Below are 22,220 nucleotides of genomic sequence, written 5' to 3'. Positions count from 1 at the left end.
AAGCTTGCCTAAGAATGCTTTCCTCAACCACGAATAGATCAAATAGTTGATTCCATCTCTGTCTGTGACTATCTAAGCCTTCTTGATGCCAACTTCTGGTATTACCAGATTAGCATGCATCTAGAAAATGAGGAGAAGACCTCCTTTATTACTCCGTTTGGAGTCTATTTCTATGTTAAAATGCCCTTCGAATTGAAGAATGCCAGTGCCACATACCAACAAGTAATGCAGATAACACTCTATGATCAGATTGGTTGGAATGTCGAGGCCTGCATTAATGATCTCATCGTCAAAACCAAAAAGAAGGAAGATCTCATCTCTGACCTACAAGAAATGTTCAACAACCTACGCAAGAATCGAGTCATACTAAACCTGGAGAAGTGAGCATTTGGAGTTAACACGGGAAATTGCTCGGTTACCCTATGTCCTACTCAGGAATAAAAGTCAATCCCGAGAAGATCAAACCTATTGAAGAGATTCAACCTCTCAAGTCAGTGCGAGAAGTTTAGAGACTAACCGGATGCATGGTAGCCCTCAGCTATTTTTTTTAGCTCGGAGATTGAGGACTTCCTTTCTTCAAGTTACTAAGACAACATGACATGTTTGAATGGTCAAAGGAAGCAGATGAGGCATTCAACAATTTGAAGAGGTATCTTTTTTCCTCTCTGTGCTAATCGCTCCCAATCCTAATGAAGATTTGGTCTTATACATCATGGTCAGACCATGCACTGTAAGTGGGGTATTGGTGGTGGAAAGAGAAGCACAAGACAAATAAGAGAAAAGCCAGTGATTAGTGTACTACATCAGTGAAGTGCTCCACGGACCTAAAGAATGCTATCCACGGGTGCAGAAGCTACTATATGCTGTTCTGATGGCCTCTCGTAAGTTACAACATTACTTCCAGTTTCACGTTTCACAAGATTACCATACCAAGAATATTCCCACTGGGCGACATCCTGCACAACAGAGATCCGATCGATTGAATCGCCAAGTTGTCAGTTGAACTCAAAGAATTGGGCATATGTTTCGTGCCTCGAACATGAATCAAGTCGCAACCACTTGCCAACTTCATTGTCGAATGGACGGAACAAGATCAACCATAGGATGACCGTTGCAACTTATCAAATGTATGAACCCTATTCTTCGACAGATCACTCATGCTTCAAGACACTAGGGCTGCTATTATACTGATCTCTCCAGCAGGAGAAAGCCTGCAATATATTATGTAGATTGGTTTTTTGGCCACAAATAACGTAGCCGAATAATAGGGTTTGCTTGCTAGACTCCGAGTAGCTTCTGCTCTTGGCATTCGTCGCCTACTTGTGAAAGGAGATTCATAGTTGCTGATGAAGCAAGTTAGTAAGGAGTATCAAACCTTGAATAAGACCATGATGTCCTACCTTGCGGAGGTGAGGAAGCTGGGAAAGAAAATTGTCGAACTCTATGTCTAGTATATCCCAAGGAAGTACAATTGCCTCATCCAGAGTCTTGCCCACCTAGCATCCTCACGATCTCTAGGACAACCTAAGATTTTCACACAGAAACTCATCAAACTATCTATGAAATCATCAGAGGACAGAGTCGAATGATGGTGGCCTATGAGACCTATAACCAGATTGGGGGATTGACAGGCATCGACGCCCCAAAAGGAGTCATGGGTGCACTAATGGATCAGTTCAAAAGCGAAGTTTCGTGTTTGGACCCAATCTACATGTACCTTCAAGATTGAGTTGTGCCTGAGGACGATGCACCAATCGAGCAAATTTCCCATCTATCCAAGATATATACCTTGGTGGACGATGTTCTTTATCAAAGAGGTGCTCATGGAGTACTCATGAAATGTATCTCTCAGAAGTAGGGTAGAGAACTACTTGAAGCAATAAATGAAGGGGTGTGTGGAGCTCACGCTTCCTTTCGAACCCTAGTCGGAAAGACATTTAGACAAGGTTTCTATTGGCCTACGACTCTCCATGATGCGAGCGAGTTAGTAAAAAAGTGAACGAGCTGTCAATCTCATAACAGACGAGTAGATCAACTCACTCAAGCCCTACAAACGATCTTCTTGTCATGGCCATTCGTGACTTGGGGGCTGGACATTCTAGGGTCATTCCTGGTAGCGTCCGGGGGCTTTAAGTTCCTATTTTTCACAATTGATACCTTCACCAAGTGGATTTAAGCTGAACTAGTGGAGCAAAAATGATCCAATTAGGCCATAATTATAATTTTGGTGATTAATGACAGCATAGTCATTGTGACTAATATGTTTGTCAAGAATATATGTTAATAGGTCTCATGGATGCAATATATGAAGAAGCCACTGCAGTTGTACCAAAGTTTGATTGAATTGTAGAAGTCCCACATAAATTATTCTCACCGGATAGTCTGATGTAGAGGAGTTTGCACTCACCAGAGCATTTTCAAGAAAGATTAAAAACTGATTTGAAATCAGATTGTACCCACTGGAAGGTCCGGTGCTCAGGAGATTACACACACCAGTGTGTTTTCACTCAGATGAGGAAATAAATGACTTCACCGGATAGTCCGGTGATCTGTGTGCTTTACACACCGCAGCATTTGTTCCAGAGAAGACTGCATTTGTCAAAGACTAAAGATCAATACACCAGAAGGTCTGGTGATTAGATGATAGTTGTGACAGCCCAAAATCCTTAAAACTATCATTAAGCATTAATAAGCATCATTAGCATCATGTTTTGTGTAATTTAAATTAAACACAAATTGTTAAAGTCAATATTAACTGATGCTTTGTGAAGCAACTCACAAAATAACCATACAACATAGGGTTGAAGATAATTTTTTAAATTAGACCATGACATTTAATGAATATTAGTGATTTTCCCAAATTTTTAGGAATTGTTTTGAGGGCATAAAAATTACAACAAGTTATAAAATGTTGCCACTTTGAAGAATTTTAATTTGAAATTGGCTTAGGGTTTTTGGGTTAAACAAGTTAAAATGGGTTGCACATGAATTATATTTTCATATAAAATTTGTCCCACAAATTTTGGAACATGGTAAGATATGTTTTTGGATTAGAGAAGTGGAGGGGATATTTTTTCTTTCTACTGGTTACTGTTCACAGGCCACCGTCATTTTCTCTCCCTCTCTGTCGCCGCCATTGTGGACTTTGGGGGCCGGCAATCAGCCAGGCTATCGAGTCACGCAACCAAGTGACTTCCAGGGATGTCGGTTGGTGCCGTTATCACATCCCCCTCGGTCGCTCTCTCACCCTCTCCCTCACTCCTCTCTCTCTCTGCTCTGTCTCTCACTCGTCAGAGTAGACATAGCCAAGCACAAGCATAGAGAGTAGAGCTTAGAGCCGCACGTGCTGCCAATAAGTTCTGTTAGCCTGAGCCAAGAAGAGCCTAGAATGACGTTGTGTGCCCTTCCCCCGAGCGTCCCTCGCTGGATTCCCCATCTTTCCCGGCCAGATTTTGCATGCCTGCGTCGTCTTCCTTTTCTCTGGTGGTTCCTTCCGCCGCTCACCATCGACTCACCAAACCACAACCTCTTCATTCAATCCAAAACCACAATGAGCTTCCCTGCACCCCCCCTCTTTTTTGTTTCAGCCCGTCGCCAGCGCGGTAGTCCACGGTGGCCGAGTTATCGCCGCCTCCCCGCGCACGTCGCCGGTTGAGCCACAGCAGGGCCTGTTGGTCGATAGCCAAATCATTAGCACATGTAGAAGCTGTATGTGTCCTTGCCTGGTCGATTTCGCGTCGTTCGCCGCCGGTGATGCCAGGTAGTGCCGCTGGCATTGTGCCTGCTTGGCCTCCCGTCGTTTTGATCCTAGTCAAGCAGCTTGAACCCACTTTCATGACTCAGGCTAGAAAGCTCCTGGTACAAAAGGGTTTTTGGCCTTTTTATATTCAGTTAAATCGGAAAAAGCAAAATAGAATTATTTTTACAGTGTAAATTCGGCTGAAAACTTGTGAAAAACATAGAAAATTTATTATAGCTCTAAAAATGATCAAAAAAATTTTGTTAGCTTTGTTTTATCATATTCTACAAGTTAAAAATACTAGTAGTTATGAAATTTGTACTGTGATAGCTTTAGTTAATAAAATAGGTTTAAGATTTATTAATTCATAATTAAGTAATGGTAACACCAAAATTGGAGGGTCAAATTTTGATAATCTAATATATTATGTCTTGTTCAATAAAAATATTTACACTCATGTTAAGTATAAATTAATTTTCTATTTAGGTATAAGCTTTGAGCTAAGCTTAATTAATCCATACATTGTTAAATGGTTAACAATAATCCAGATTCAGGGAAATCTTTAAGGTTTTAAACTCATGACATGATGTATTGCATCTCCACTTTGATCATGCACTGTGCAGCATCCTTCATTGCATGTCATCATACTCATTGCAACGCATATTATTTATTTAGCAAATGATGTTTCGGAGAGTCACGAGTTTGAACATGAAGGCGGACTAGTTGAATTTGTGAGTGAACAACAGGCAGCACCAGGCAAGCATCTATCATATCTCTCCTATGTTTTATTGAATAGTTGGTCAACTTGTTAGAATTTGCTATATGTCGTAGATGCATGTGATAAAGAGTTGATGTCGGGAATTGGGTAGAACCTATTTGTTGCATCGTACCTGTCTTGATGAAGTTGTTAATCCCGATCCTTGTAACCTAGGTATTTTCATGATATGGTCCAACTTAAAAGTGATGTGGTAATTGCTTAGCCTTGCATAGGTCATCGGCAAAAGTTGAGCGTGGATGTCAACATCGTTCGTGTGATGTAGGAATTTTTCAACTATAGTTACAAAGAAATGATATTGGGTTGATGAGTTGGAAAAATTGAGACGAGATGTGAGCAGGTGCTAGGGGCAGTTCAGGAGAGGACACCTAGGTGTCATAGACCACTTGCATTGTTTAAGCACCATCTATGGTGTGATTTGGCTTAAGTACTTTCCGTACTTCCACATGTCGATATAATGGTAAAATAACCTGATTATCGTATGTCGTGATGACGCTTGCCTTGTGTTCCTATGACGCATAGAAAAAGTACAAGGAGATGCAAGGTGGCGGGGAGCTAGAGGTGTCCAGGACACGCTCGCAGTAACCTCAGTGCCATAGGGACAAGTGCATGTGGGTAGTTCTGGGTATGAGAAAGGTTGTCTTGGGAGCCAAGAGGATGGAACCGAGTCGTATGGATAAAGATGTACCCCCTGCAGGGTGTATGAACAATTTGGATTGTCGCGCCCTCGGTTATGAGCATGCTTATGTCCATTGGGCAACATCTTAGATTTTCGTTCAGTTTGGGAAATGGAAAGTATGTGGGCTTCTGGGAGAAGCATGTGCTAGTACTTATTCGAGTTAAGCAATTTTACTATTTTGAGTATTATGTTTATTATCAGTCAATGCTATGTGTTCATACCAGTATATTGGTTCAATTGCTTCTCCGCTGAGTCAAGTTAACTTTGTGGCCATTTCCTTGCTACTCAACTCAATGCATTATCCTTGTAGTTGGGATAGTATATACCCATATTGTGTAAGTCTTGCGAGTACCTTCGTACTCAGGGTGCTGCCCTTAAGTTGATGCAGGTAATGAAGAACTAGTTTATGATTACTTTTATCCCGCTGGTGCTGGAGATGGCCAGGAGTAGAGATCAAATGTCTGAGTTAGTCTCTGTGGTGCCTCATGGGCAATGGTGCCACTGGTCTTTTCTTTTATTAATATCTTTCTGTTGCATTATGAAACCTCTGATCTAAGTAGAAACTGGAACATGGAGCAAGGTCTGTAATAAAAGTAAAAACTTATGTACTCTATTCATATCTTGTGATGAAACTATGTTATAAACGGTATATGTTGTGGTCTTGGGCTTTGTTGAGCTTATTGGGACTATCGGAATTACTTCTATTTTAATTGACTTAATTATCGATTAAGTTTGATGTAAGTTGGACGGATCTGAAAACAGTGTATACCGGAGTATTTTTCAGAGAGTTTGCAAAGAGATACAAATCAATACAATGGAATGTCCGATGATCAAAAGTTCTACACACCAAATAGTTGAAGAGTGAAGAAGATGGCTAGGTCAGGCTAAGGTCAACACACCGGATAGTCCGGTGATAGAAGTGAAGGATACACGAGATAATCTGATGTTCAAAAGAAGTTTGAGTGGAGTTCCAACGGCTAGTATCATCCGATGTACACACCAAATGGTCCGATGATTGCACTCTCTTGTCACCGGATCATCTGATGTTCACAGTAAAGTTGAGTCATTGGAGCAATAGTTAATCCGTGGGGTTGAGGATATAAATACCCCTCCACTCAGTCATTTAAAGCTGCTGGAGTTCAGAGGAAGCTCATACACACTTGAGAAGACATATAAGCTATCAAGTGCTAAAAGTGTTCATCCAAGGCAATTAAGCACACCATTAGAGAGTGATTAGTGATTATAGGCCTAGAGAGAAGTGTTTCTAGGTGCTGCAACCTAGAGAGTAGATCAAGGAGTGATCTAACTATGTACCGAGAGGTAAGCCGATGCCTTGGAGTCTTGGTGACTCACCGGTAACTTGTTAACCCTCCGACTTGGTGTGAAGCAGTGACAAGAAGATTGTGCGGGGACACGAAGGCCCTTGTCTTTGTGACTAAAGCTCTGAAGTGAAGACAACGTACACGTGACCAAAAGAGAGGTTAGTGATGAGACCTCGCCTTGGTGGCTGATTGTGCTTGAGGCCTTATCTTGGTGACTTGGTAGCTCAAGAGCTATGAGTGGAAGAGACTTGAAGATCAGGAGCATATCCTTTGTGGAGTTCCAATGTGGACTAGAGGTGGCTTGTGTGCCACCGATACCACGAGTCTCTCTACCTTGTTTATGTTTTCACACTTACATACTTGCAATTTACCTTTGCTAGAGTAGGTTGTAATTCTCTTGAGTGGTAGAGTAGACACACTAGATAAATCTAGAGCATATTTAGATAGAAATTGAGATATGTTTATGTTGTTAAGTTTTTGGAGCCATTAGTTTATAAGTGTCCTATTTCACTCCCCTCTTAGGACATCACCGATTCCTACAACTAGTTCGAAAAATCACATCGTCGGCCGCCAAGAAGTTCATCATGAAAAGTGTCATGAAAAGATTCAACGTCCCGAGAAGGATCATGACTGACAATGACACTCAGTTCTCTAGTGTGACGTTCATCGATTACTACGAGGAATTAGGCACTACCGTCTGCTTTGCGTCCATGACACATCCACAAAGTAATGGATAGGTCGAGTGGGCAAACGATCTAGTACTTCAAGGAATCAAAACCCGTGTCTTAACCGCTAATGCCTATGCTTTCAAGTTGCCAAACGTACTATGGGCACTTCGAACGACGTCCAGCAGGGCGACGGGTAAACTCCTTTGTTCCTAGTCTATGGGGCCAAAACAATACTACCTTGTGAACTAAAAATCAAATCACCTCGAGTCAAACTATACACCAACAAGGATGAAGTCCTGTGAAGATAGGATGATCTCAATGTTCTCGAAGAAAAAAGGACACGAGTGTTGATAAGATCAGTTGATACTAACAAGCTCTCCGGTGCTACCACGACCAGAACATCCACAAAAGATCTTTTAAACTCGGGGATCTAGTTCTACGACTTGTACAAAGCTAGAAAAACAACAACAAACTATGTCCGAAGTGGGAATATCCCTATAGGGTGGTCGAATCTAACCGACCAGGGTCATATAGGTTAGCTATGGAGGATGGTCAAGTCCTTCAAAATTCTTAGAATATTGATCAACTTTGCAAGTTTTATATGTAAGTATTTAGGATATATTTTGCAAATATTAGTTGTCATATCATCGATATATGTCTTTCACCTATTTTGAAATAATGCCTTTAAAAAAGAAAACTGACATAAGCCTCTATTTGGGCACTTACGCTCATACGCGCACTCGGGATTCTAAGATTGCCAATCCAAGAATCTTTCCTCGACAACCAGTCGGGGGCTTCACGTACACTAGGACTACAAAACTTGTCATGCGCGCTATATTTCTGATGAGAAGGGAAATATCTCTTTAGGAACAATAGAAAATTTTATCGTGTCCCTGAAGTGCCTGAAAGCTAAGACATTTTTCACTCGGAGTCTAACCTAAGGTGATCGCGATGAACATTATGATAAGGAACCCCGAAAGCTCCTTAATCTACTCAGAAGAAACAAAGGCCAAACATTTGTTTGAAATGTCCTTGTATTCACGAGAAGATTTACAGTCATACACAGGCATTGCAATAGAAATAGGAACATTTCATTTAACAAGATTTTGAGCTCTTTTACAGATAAGCTAAGGGAAAGAGGATTGAAAAAGTCCTAAAAGATCTACTTGATGAAGAGGAAGTTGAGACTTCCTTGTTCCTCTCCAACCACTAGAACCGACAGAGAGGATGGGATCATGAACGCTCTGGCCCCCTGTTGAACTCGCCTGTGTTGCTGCCTGATCATTAACATCTCCAACGTCAATAGGGTTTGGTAGAGGCATTGGCTCACCACCTTCATCATCAGTTTCACTGCTCCGGCTACTCCCTTCTATCATTCTTGTTGGAATAACACGAGGACGGAGATGATGAAGCTGTTGGTGTCTTGCCATCCTTAATGGAGATGCTGCTAGACGCCTCCCTCTCCTCCACCTCAGCCGCGCTTCTTCCTCCTCTATTTCCGCCTCCAAGAGGTCCCATTCCACCTCATCTTGTACTAGAGATGTTGGAGGTTTGCCACCTTTAATAGGGACGCTGCAAGTCACCACCTTCTCTTCCGCCGCCTCATTAGAGGTGATGTTGATAACCTCCACTACCGAACCAGATTTAGTGGGAGACGACAGTGGGGTAAGGGGTGAGTACTCGGGGGAGGATGGGGAATAGTCTGGAGATGAAAGGGTGTATTCAGGTGAAGGAGGAGGTTCCATGATCGGAGTTAGGTTTGATGCAGAAGCTCCTGCACCTGGAGGTTTATATAGGCCAACAGGTCAAGAGACGCACTGCTTCATCTCCCAAACATTAATTTCGGGTGCAGCCACATTATGATCCGTGGACACCAAGTGATGCATGAACATTGAGGCTATGTCTTTTCAGCTGGCTCGCACAGACAAAGAGGCGGTCACCGGTGCACCCATTTATCTGCTGGATTTTTTAGTGCACGGGGTACATTAAAAAAAGATGGTACAACAACTCTTTCGTGCTTGTGATAGAGAATTTTTTCACCACTATGCAAAATTTTTGTCACGACAGCTCAACTTCCGAGCCTATCCAGCGATGAGTCTTATCTCCCTTGTACCTTTGCAATGACTAGATGATATTTACGGCGATGAGTCTTATCTCCCTTGTACCTTTGCAAGGACTAGATGATATTTACGGACCGACTAGAAAATATACCTGGATGGAACACCTTTTTGAGGACTCGCTCGAGAACTCGGAGGTGTTCGGAATCCCTAGTAGGTGATTTGAGAGCCTGAAGAACCCGACTAGATGCTTCACCCTAATCGGGGACCTGAGTCCTACTCGATGATGTGGTCGGACAAAAAGCTTACCTTTATTGGTCATATACTTGATCTGTCAAAGCCTCATTTCACGTATTTATAGGGGGCTTAACGATGAATAAATGATAGTTACCATATATGGGTACCACAGGGTTTCCTGCAATTTTCGAGGCATATCTTTATCTCCAGGAAGGGGATCCCTAGATGAAAAGAAATTACCCGTAGGTACCTTAGGCATCCCATAAGAGGAAATGTTTATCTCCAAAAATAGGAAGGAGGAATCCAGAGGATGTATAACACCCATATATATACGGAGCCAGGGGGCCATGCGGAGGACAAGCCAATAGAAGTCGCTCAAACCTTTTGACAGACCAGAAGACACCTGAAGCCAAGCAAGAAAGTCACCGACTAGGTTTAGATCCATCTAAGCTAGCCACATACCCCCTTGTAACATGCTCAGATCAATACAAGACAAACATGATATAGGGTTATTATCCTCAAGGAGGCCAAAAACTATATAAAAACTCCATATGTTCTCCTGTGATTCGTCTACTCAAAGCATCCCCCTATTTCTTCAACAAGTTCATCAGATCAACGGTTCATACATCGTCGACACAAGATGTTATAGGAAGCTCTAAAGTCAATTAGCTAAATAAGACCAGCTTAGAAAAGAACATTTACCCCCATAAACTCGGCACAGTGGGGTACATGAAGAAGGTACCATTGTGGGAAAAGTAAGAAGAAGAACTCATTATTAGTGGTGTCACACATGTGATGGCCCAGTGGGCCCCACAATCAAAGCAATGGTTGTTTGGGAGGGGGCTACTCTCTTAGCGGATAGCAACTTATGCTTTAGAGGCCCTCAAGAACAAAAAATGACTCAAAATATTGCAGATGCCTAGGTCCTCTCTTCCCAAGCCTCATTCAAGTTAGATAAGGAGAATGACAAACTAACCATGGCCCTGGTAACCAAGGAGCACCCTGGTCGCACGCCAGACATTGGTGTAGTTTCATCGAAAGAGAAGCAAAGCCGAACAATATGAAATGATAGACGACTAGATGCCTGCATAGACAAAAAGGTACAACAAGCGATACAGCTAGCCCTGAGCCAAGTGCAAGTCAAAAATAATGCTTTAATCACTAGCCTTGGTGGTCGTCAGGGTAGTTGTGAGCCCATGAGACTTCTCGAAGAGGGCTTAGCCAATTATCTTGGGGACAACATCATAGTACAGACACTGTGCAAGCTACATGTGCCCATTTTGAACATTTCCAGCGAGGCAGCTGTGGGCATGGCTTGACCATGTGTGGAAGGAAAGATTTTTCACATCTTCTCGATATGTTAGCATTGAGCTGGACAACCACGAAGAGGAGGGGTAAAGACTCTAGGAGAAACCGTCCACAGTTTCGTCTCATTACACTAGTGTTACATAATCTTTGACTCAAACACATAAAATGATACTGAAGAGTCAGACTCCATCAAGAGACCCCTCGCAATCGAGCCACCGCTTAGATGAAGTCCAACTCCTCCGCCACTACCTAGAAGAAGTCCAAATCCTCCGCCACTACCTAAAAAAAATCATTATCAACACCATCTTAGAAATCGCATTCATCTCAGAAGCAAGCACCACAACCATCTCAAAAGTTGCCACCACCTCCTAAGTCTAAAAATAAAGTGAGTGGTAGTATAACATCATTCTTCAGTCATCCAGATGAGAGCGGTGAGAAGAGTGTAGTCGCATCTAAGGCACAATGGTTTTTCATACATATGGACAAAAGACAGAAGGCGAACCTTAGCTCCCATTAGACTACGGCGCATCAACAATAAGGCTTACTTGAAGAAGGCTAGTGTGGAGGCATTCTTGGCAAAAGCTTAAGGAGATAGTGCAGAAGGACAAGGAGATATCACTACCGAACAAGGAGATCTAAGATGGAAGTTTGAACTAGGGAATATACTGATCCACCCATCTCAGGTAGATATCCTAACATATTAATTGCGACACTTACATGACTGATACATGCAGTAGTCCAACTAGGATACATCAATGCTCGCTGTCAGATACAAAGAGGAAGATTTTTTACAAAATGAATGACATATTATGGCTAGAATTTTGGAAAATGTATCATTATACCAGCAAGATGTCCTCGATGTTTCGATACTCAGATGATGGACTTTGTAAGCGTCTTATGTATAATTCATAATATACATTCTTATACCATTAAATTGCATGTATAACTTCTTTCCTATATGCAGAAATATTGACATTGATAGAATATGTTTCCTAAACTCAGAACATATAAATGAGACACTTGTCAAAGATATCACAAAATAATCTGAGGACTACTTATTCAATACTATGTTGAAGCAACTATGCAAGAACTTCATACTTTTACCCTACAACTTTCGCTATGTGTTCATATACCTGCTCGTTCTACTCTTTATGTGCAACATGATGATAGGACTAATTGGCTATGGTTACATATATGTGCAATTTTTACTGAATCCTCCTTTTTATCCAGTTAGATCTTAGCACACTACTACATAATAGGCCTTATATGCCAGTCCATCACTACCGTATCACCAAAACCTGGCAGTGATAATGGTATCACAACCGGTTCATAAAAAAAAGGTATCATTGCCGGTACTAAAAAACAACCGGCAGTGATAATAACTTATCACTCTCAGCTCATATTAAAAACTGGCAGTAATAGTATCACTGTCGGCTCGTAAAAAACAACCCGTAGAGATAATAACTTATCACTGCCGGCTCGTATTAAAAACTAGCAGTGATAGTATCACTGCCGGTTTATAATTCGAGCCGGCAGTGATGGTTGGAATGGACCCAAATTTTTTGTTCAATCGGCTTTTGGCTCACGTTCGCTCGGCTGGCTCATCTCTTCGCTCATGTCCGCACTCTCCCCATTATCCGATCATGTCCTATAGTCTTATTCACTCATCTCGATCTCTCTCTAGACCTTTTCGTTCCCTTTCCCTCCTGGCCTCTTGTGCCACCAAATCCAACACCACCTACGCATTGTGGAACACCACACCCAGTGCCATCGTCCTTTGCTCCCCCCTCTTGGCCTCCTATCATCTCGCTCTTGCATGCGGTGGGTACTACGCACTCCTCTCACTCGAGCCTACGCATGTGCCCCATAGGCTCACATGCTCCTCCACCTCTCCACCTCCTTTGCATGGGCAGTACCAGCAAAGATCTGGGGGGGGGGGGTGGGGCAAGAGGGCAGCGCACTGTGCAGCAAGTCAGCAGGGAGGGCACGCTGCTCCTCTACACCTCCTCTGCATGGGCAGCGACCGCGGCAAGGACGAGGGGCAAGAGGTCGGCGCGCGCTCTTCCTCTCCACCTTCCACCTCATCTGCGCAAGGTGTAGCATCATCGACAGTAGTGGGCGGTTGAGCAGCTGTGACAGCGGCCATCGCACACACATGTGAGGTCGTCCATGGCAGGTTCCGGCTTGTTCTGTGAATATTTTGTGATTGTTTTTCTAAGTGATTTTTGTGGATGTTTTTCTAAGTGTTTGTGAGAGCGGGAAATTCGACCTCATGTTTGCTAGTTTTGTGATTGTTCTATGATTGTTTGTGATAATTTGTGAGCAATACTAACGCAGCTGTGGTGCACAGCGGCAGTGGCGGTGGGAGCACCGTGTCGAGCGGCAACGGGAGCGGTAGCCGAGCCAGCTCGAAATCGAGCCGACTCATTTTTTTATTTTCTGGAAGGGGCAACACTACCGGCTTAGGAACTGGTAGTGATAGTCCTCCGACTATTACTGTTTGTTACTCACTACCGGCTCTAAAACTAGCAGTGAAAGTGGTTTTGGAATCAATAGTGAAGACACTTTCTATAGTAGTGGCAAGATCATTGTCTTGAACGAACTAAGGAAACCACAAGCATAGTTCTAACCTGTCATAGCCTTGCTAAACAGGTAATCTCGATCATTTTGTTATTGCACTAGTAATCTTTTCACTACCGGAGACGGCTTCTTTGCCGAGTGTCCCAGACTTTGCCGCGTGCTTTTTATCGGGCACTCGGCAAAGAGGATATTTGCCGAGTGCCAGCGATAAAGAACTCGGCAAACATCTGGCACTCGGCAAAGAGCCTATTTGCCGAGTGCCACAGAGAAAGAACTCGGCAAAGAGGCTATTTGCCGAGTGCCAGAGATAAAGAACTCGGCAAACATCTGGCACTCGGCAAAGAGGCTCCTTTCCCGAGTGTTATTTTTTGACACTCGGCAAACCCTAATTTTTTTTTTCACTTTTGGCCTCCAAACTTTTTCTGCAGTCCTCATACAATACCTGGTACTCCATGTTCCAATGTGGCACATTTCTCGGACTTTTTCTATATTTCTTTAATTTATTTCAATTAATTGAATTTTCTTGGATAATTCAAATTATAACTGCTAGTCATTCGAATGAACAAGATGTTCGCAATTTGTGGTCTGTTCCTGGATACGGCCTCACATTATACTAAATAACATGAATATCATTTTTCCATTCATTTTTTTTCATTATTCGAATGACTAGCAGTTATAATTTGAATTATCCAAGAAAATTCAATTAATTGAAATAAATTAAAGAAATATAGAAAAAGTCCGAGAAATGTGCCACATTGGAACATGGAGTACCAGGCATTGTATGAGGACTGCAGAAAAAGTTTGGAGGCCAAAAGTGAAAAAAAAATTAGGGTTTGCCGAGTGTCAAAAAATGACACTCGGGAAAGGAGCCTCTTTGCCGAGTGCCAGGACGTCTGGCACTCGGCAAAGAATTTCAAATTTTTTTAAAAAAACCCCTCTTTGCCGAGGGCCAGATCGGGGGCACTCGGCAAAGATTTTTAATTTTTTTTAAGAAAACCCCTCTTTGCCGAGTGCCAGATCGGGGGCACTCGGCAAAGGGGGGATTTAAGAACCGGCCCATGCACCGCACACACGCACACACGCCCGCGCCAGCCGCCCCCGCGCCCGCGCCCGCGCCAGCCCACCCCGCGCCAGCGCCGCCCGCGCCCTGGTGCGCCGTGCGCACCGTGCAGGTGCTCCGCCCGGGCCTCCCCTGCGCCGTCTTCACCGGCGACGCCGACGGATCGCCCGAAGGCCTTGCCGCTCGGGCCCTAGACCGGTTCGGCGTCCGCCTCCTCCGTCCGCCGCAGGTACGGCGCGGCCCTATCGGTTGTGTTTTTTTTTTCTTTCTTTGGAGCGAAAAAATGGATCTTGGCCGTCCGAGCTGCTTGGTGTCCTGCAGAATAACTTTGCTTTAGTTGAAATCACTGATGTTAGTGCAGCTGATTAAACGTTTCTTGTTGCTTAGTTCATGACTGTTGCTGTTTGGCGATAGAGTTCTGCTGTCCTGGCTAAATATTGGACCTATGTAGTTTTAGTTGGTAATACTGCTTGAGAAATTAGCCAATTAGGTCGAACTAGCACACGTTTTGCGATCATAAAAGTTGGTCTGTCTTCGTTAGCTGCTATTGTTAGCTTTGTTTAGGATTGTTAGCTCTGTGAAGTAGGAATTATGCTGCACAGTAAACTTGCTTCCTAATGCATAATTTAAACCTTTGGTGCTGTATAAAAAAAAGACCTTGGTAGTCGGTAGTTTTGGTTGGAGACTGCTCATGGAAGAAGTGTGATTACCTTCCTAGTTTGCAATACATCGTGGATAAAGCTAGAACCATAGTTAGAGGGAAAAAGAATGATGACATTGTTATATATATGTGGTTGGATATAATCTTGTGCATGTCGGCCATCGTGCCGTTCATATATATGTGCATGTCGGCCATCGTGCCGTTGGTTTTCTTGCAGGTTTTGGAAACCTCACCGTGCAGGGGAGGTGCTGCCGAAATTTTGTATTGACAGTTTTATGTTTCTTTTTTTGCAGAGAAGAGCCAGTCGGAGCGGCACCGGAGTACCTCGGCGACCCCGATCGCCTTCCTTGCCGCTGCGGGTCTGCCTGCACCGCGTCGCCTCGCCACTGCACCGACCCGCCACGGCCCCTCTAGCCTGACTCCACCGCCACCCTAGGTATAACCCCTCTTTCCGTATCATGGTCGTAGATCACGTAACCCAGTTAGGCGTCTCCCGTTCGAAAGAGATACGGTTGGAAATATGCAGATATTTCCATATCTAAAACCGTATCTGTTTCGAATTGTCCACGTTTTTTGGACAGCCCGCGGATGCGTAGGTGGGGTTAGTTTCCATGGTCTGCTCCGATCCGAGACAGAGTTTTGGCATCATCTCCCTGTTGTTCTCCGGATACACACTCTCCCTAGCAGGACGTGTATTTGGAGAACAGCGGGGAGGTGCTGCCGAAATTCTGTCTCGAATAGGAGTAGAGCATGGAAACTAACCTCATCTACGGATCCTCGCGTGGGATTAGGACCTATCCTCACCTATTAGATAGTAGGAACGTCGTGTAGATGCAATTGATGTTTATATTACTCGCCGCTATATATGTTAGAGGATGGAGGACCGTGAGTGGATGTACACGGGCCGCGCAAGTCAGGGTCAGGTCACCAATGAATGGATCGACAAGACCGATGCTTTCTTGGAACGGGCATTTGGCGTGGCTGCTAAAGGAGCGAGTAAAATTTGCTGTCCCTGCAGCAAATGTGCAAACAGGAAAAGACAAACGAAGAAGGTCATGGGGGAACATCTTTGGAAGAATGGATTTACGGCAGACTATACCCGGTGGGTCTACCATGGTGAAGCCGATCGTATGAGAGAGGAGGTGGTGAGATCACGCGTCGAGGATTATGATGCTGATGCCGGGGTAGCAAACATGTTAAATGACTATCACGAGGCACAGTTCGCTGAAGGACGTACGGAGGAGGAGCCAGAGGCAACCGCAAAGGCGTTCTACGATATGTTTGCCGCGGCACAGAAACCCCTTCACGGCCAGACAAAGGTTTCTCAACTGGATGCCATTGGACGCATAATGGCGTTAAAGTCCCAGTATAGCCTGAGTCGAGACGCCTTCGATGGTATGTTGACAGTTATTGGCAGCCTGCTTCCGGAGGGTCACCTTCTGCCAAAGAGCATGCACGAGTCACAGAAACTCCTTCGTGCACTTAAGATGCCGTATGAGCAGATACATGCTTGCCCGAAGGGGTGCGTCCTATTTAGGAAAGAATACGTGGAAGCAAAGTACTGTCCAAAGTGTAAATCATCTAGGTTCCTGGAGGTAGATTCTGGTGATGGCCAGAAGAGGCAGCTTGACATTCCCGTGACAATCCTACGGCACCTTCCGTTCATACCGAGGATCCAACGGCTATACATGACCGAGGAATCCACGAAACAGATGACATGGCACAAAAATGGCAAACGATACAATCCTGACAGGATGGTACATGCATCCGATGGTGAAGCATGGACCCACTTTGATGGCATTCATCATGAGAAAGCTAAAGAGGCTCGTAATGTACGTGTTGCGCTGGCAACAGATGGGTTCAATCCTTATGGAATGATGGCTGCCCCATACACATGTTGGCCCGTGTTCGTTATCCCCCTCAATCTCCCCCCCGGCATATGCTTTCAACGACAGAACGTATTCTTGTCGTTGATAATTCCTGGACACCCGGGGAATAATATGGGTGTGTTCATGGAGCCTGTGATTGATGAATTGGTCCGTGCTTGGGAGGAAGGGGTATGGACATACGACCGAGCTACAAAGAAAAACTTCAAAATGCATGTTTGGTACCACTACTCCCTGCATGACTTCCTGGCATATGGGATATTCTGCGCCTGGTGTGTTCACGGGAAGTTCCCATGCCCAGTATGCAAGGAAGGTCTGAGGTTCATCGAAAGAAATGTAGAAATAAATGCAAAATCGAGGCTTCCATTGCAGAGGCATACATTCTGGAGGAGGTGGCGAACTTCACAACAACATACTATGGTGACAACCTCCCTAGCGTGCATAATCCACCCCCTCGTTACAATGCTGGCGAAAATGAATCGAACCTCAGCCTTTTCCGAGGCCAACTCGGAAGCGCAAGTGCATCGACCCCCAAGACCTTGAATCATGAAGAGTGGCGCCATATCATGCTATACGTGTTGACCAACCTTGACGAAGTGGCACCGTACATGCAGTAAGTTCTCAACGAACTTGTTAAATACGCCGTCACTATTTTGCATCCAACCCCCTTGTTTCTCGTTGGTACAGGGAATTTCTTCATGAATTCTGGCGTCAATCAAGGGATCCTACCCCGCAGCAGGTAGATACCCTTCTTAGACAGGGTGCGGGAAATGGAATGCCCGATTTCATTTCTTGGTTCAAACGGAAGGTACCGTCCAATTTAGCTCGTACGTAGTTTGACATTCCAAGTTACTCGTACGTGCGAATAATATAACGATGTATCCTGCTTGAGCTTGCAGGGCCAGAGGGATGCGTCTATGTGTGCCGAGTTGAGACAGGTTGCCGATGGCTTTGCCTATAGGGTCAGGTCATTTTTTGGTTATGACGTGAATGGATATCGCTTTCGCACAACAAGCTACGAGCAGAGTCGGCCCAATCGAAGAACCACAAGTTCCGGAGTTTTTACGCCCGGCGTTGATGAGGTCGAGTATTATGGAAGAATTGAAGAAATATACGAACTCAAGTTTCATGGTTCCAAACCTTTTAATCCTGTCATATTTAAATGCCATTGGTTTGATCCTGAAGTAACGAGACGGACATATTGTAATCTTGGGCTAGTCGAAATTTGACAGGATTCCGTCTTACCAGGAGACGATGTCTATATTGTGGCCCAACAGGCCACGCAAGTTTATTATCTCCCATATGCGTGTCAAACCATAAGGCATCTTAAGGGTTGGGATATTGTGCACAGGGTATCGCCACACGGTAAAGTGCCTGTCCCAAACGATGAAGATTACAACTTAGACCCAAACACATATGACGGAGAGTTCTTTCAAGAAGAGGGACTAGAAGGGAGGTTTGAGATAGACTTAACCGAAGCGATCGGAATGGAAGTAGACAATGAAACGGTTATTGAAGAGGACGTTGGAGATGAGGTGCAAAATGTGAAGGACTTACAAATGCTTGAGCGATTACATTTACACAATGACAATGGCAACATTGCTCATTCGGATAGTGTTGATTATTTCGACATGATTGATAGTGATGATGAGACTTATGATCCAGCTAATCCCGATCATGAAGATTATTTCTAATACATGTAATACTATGTTATTTTGTAATTACGTTTTGTTTATTTTGCATCTCTTTCTAAGTACTTCTTGTTTATCTGTGCTTATTGGTTTACTCTTTTTAATTGCAGGTGATTGAACAAAGATGGTGGGCGGTGGGATGAGGAAGCTAACGTCCTTGTACCGGAGGAGGAGCAGCCGCAGGAGGGAGTCGTCGCCTGCCGCCCCGTCGCGTGAGGAGGAGGAGGAGGAGCAGGTGCCCCAGGAGGACGCCGAGGAGGCGCAGGAGGACGACGAGGAGGCGCAGGAGGACGCGCAGGAGGAGGCGACAGCAGGGGGTTCCGCTTCCTCTAGTTCGTCGAGCGTCTACTTGCGAGGTCCCGCGAGCCTCCCTCAGCGACCGATACCTCGTGAGAGACGCCCGCTGATTCGACCCGAGGGGGAAAAGTAAGTAACTTTAGATGTTATCACTACTTTATATGATATGTTGAATATCAAAATAGAAATTGGACGATTGTTAATCACTTGGGCAGGAACTGGACGATTGTGGCGAGTGGAGGTGCTCACACACGCCAAGTCAATGGCATCCTCGGTCTTTTGTGCAAGGAGCACTTCCCTGGCCTGGTTGAGTACGCCGGAGTGACGGGGCCGGCCTACTCGTTTGACCACTACGCCGCCGCCCCCGATGCTGCAGATCGGGCCCGTAGGGTATTCAACAACAAGGCGGAGCGGGTGAAGCAAGAGCTGTGGGTAAGTCTTCCTCGCACTACATTGCTCAATACATCGTATTTATTGGACATTCTTCAAATAATGAATGGATACATCGTGTTTGTATGCAGGATTTCTTTAGATGCCAGGAAGGACATGAGGCCAGGGCGGATGCGGTGGCTACCAAATGCTGCAAAAAACTCATCGTGGACATGCATTACGAGGCGCGCATCCAGGCCGTCGTAACTTACCACGGGACCGTCGTTGGCACGAAGGTCACCAAAAGGGACGCAAGAACCATGACGCTGACCCGGGACCAGTACCTGCAGGTAAATACAGAACATTAATACTGATTCCTTTTGAGATTAAGTAGGCTTAATTTCATCTTCTGATATGTCATGTACTTGATGGCCTGTAGATGATTCCTTATTGGTGCGCCGCGCATCCCCAGTGCTGGGAACAGATGGTGGACAAGTGGTGCTCATGCGAGTGGGAGGAGACGCACAACTTGTGCCGGGAGCGGCGTTTGATGATGCCAGGTGTAGCACACCATCAAGGCAGCCGCAACCTCAGCGGATACGCACAAACATGGGTACGCGAATTCATTTATTTATTCTAACGCTCAATTCTGCATGATTTCTAATCATCTTGCTGTTTTTCTCGCAGTCGGCGTCACATGGTGGCCAGCCTTGCTCCATCTTCAAGGCATTTGCTATGGCCCACAAGGGCAAGGCGACGTCCGACGTCGACTACAACCCGGAGGACGGGCCCGAGGCGTACAGCAATGCGACCGTCCACAACCGCCTTAGTGAGTACACATCGATGGCAAGGGAGGTCCATGGGCCAGAGTACGATCCGAGCACCGAGGACCTTGATGGAGAAGTCGTCATGAGGGTGGGAGGAGGCAAGAAGCATGGGCGATACTGGATTGGCCACGGCGCAATCGACTCGGCCGCTACTCCCAGTCTCTCCCAGATTCGAGCAAGCAACACGAGCACGAGCCCGGCCATACGACCTCGGAAGGACACTTCACACCACCGGGTGGAGGCACTCGAGGTTATTCCTGGTTTATTCCTCGTTCATTGGTTTTTTTCATACCTTTCCTTTGCATTATTGTAACATTAGGGTGAATATATTGTAGGCCCAGCTGGAACAAGAGAGGAGGATACGGGAGCAAATGCAGGCGACGATGGAGAGGGTGGAGGCCGAGCGGGAGGCCGAGCAGCGGAGGATGGTGGAGATTCTTCAGTACATGCAAAGTATTGGCGCCGCTACGGGTGTAGCTCCGCCACCTTCGCTATTCGCTCCACCTCTACCTCCTCACTATTCTACTCCTGTGAGTATAAATGTTTTAGTTTGTATGTTCATGCTTATGGTCAAACCTAGTGGAGTATGAAAGTTTTATTCATGTATGGTATATATTTATCTTGTCTCACACATGCAATCTCTTCTCCTTTGTGCAGAATCAATCGGCGGCATCGAACGATCCTCATGCTTCAGCGAATCCTTCACCAAATCAGTTTCATTGACCATCTTGGTGATGATACTTGTGGTTGTTAATGGTACTTCTATTTGCAATTATGGTTGTAGATGATGGAGCACTTGGATTACTCGTGAACTTATTTGTGATATATTGTGAGACATGTGATGTTTGTGATATATATGTGGTGTTGGTGATATATATGTGCTGTTGATGATATATATGTGATGTTGGTGATGTTTGTTATATATATATCTGTTTGTTTGGATGGGATGTCAAAAACAAATAAAAAGGCTGTTTTCAGTCACTTTGCCGAGTGCAATGGCCATGACACTCGGCAAAGTGACAACATGCTTTGCCGAGAGCCACGGTCCAGGCACTCGGCAAAGATGGCCTGTTTGCCGAGTGTCCTCCCGGTGGCACTCGGCACAGACGCCACCTTTGCCGAGTGTTTGGTTCACTGGCGCTCGGCAAAGCTGAGGCCTTTGCCGAGTGTCAGATTAGCACTCGGCAAAGCCTTTGCCGAGTGCCCGATAAAGTGCACTCGGCAAATAGGTCTTTGCCGACAAACTTTTTACCGAGCGCCCTTTGCCGAGTGTAGCACTCGGCAAAGCCTTTGCCGAGTGTAGCACTCGGCAAAGCCTTTGCCGAGTGTATATCGTCCTTTGCCGAGTGCCTGAGGCACTCGGCAAAGAAGCTGTCTCCGGTAGTGTTTATTTGACTACATCTAAGTTTAATTACTATTCATAATCACCCACAGGGCATTCACACGATACTATAAAAAAAATTGCTCTAACACACCACACACACGACCCTGTGAATGTCTCTAATTAGTTCATATATCTCAAATTTAGTCTAGTGAAGATTCTACGGATAAGTTGTATTTGAACATGCTGGACTCTCCGAGAAGCCCCCCATATTCACTGTAAGTGGAAGCAGGGGGAACACCAATGATCAAACACCTATGAAAATCTATTAAGTTGTTGATGTTGTAAAGAAACATTGGCTACAGAAGTACAACAAACACATAAAAATATTTGAGCTACCTTTTATTTTGGCAAGTGTGTTCTATATAAAAATAAATAATACATGAAACTAAATAATAAATTCCCTGATATATTGCTGGTGAAGCTTGAAATAGATTATAATGGCGAATGCCAGACCGGCCTATTTTTTTAAAAAAATAATATGTAGTTTTTTTTTTTTTGCTTAGTACGCACTATAAAATTTTAGATGAAATACACCGTGTACTTCCTGAATGCAAGATAATATTGAGGTCTCAAATTTTCAAAATTATCAGTTTGGCGCCATAACATCCGTGACACAAGACCTGATCATGACATGCCAAATCATCCATTTCTGTTTCCAATCCCACAATCAAGGTCTTCTG

Source organism: Phragmites australis, chromosome 8, assembly GCF_958298935.1.
Source record: "Phragmites australis chromosome 8, lpPhrAust1.1, whole genome shotgun sequence".
Taxonomy (NCBI): domain Eukaryota; kingdom Viridiplantae; phylum Streptophyta; class Magnoliopsida; order Poales; family Poaceae; genus Phragmites; species Phragmites australis.
This window is presented reverse-complemented; position numbering follows the sequence as displayed.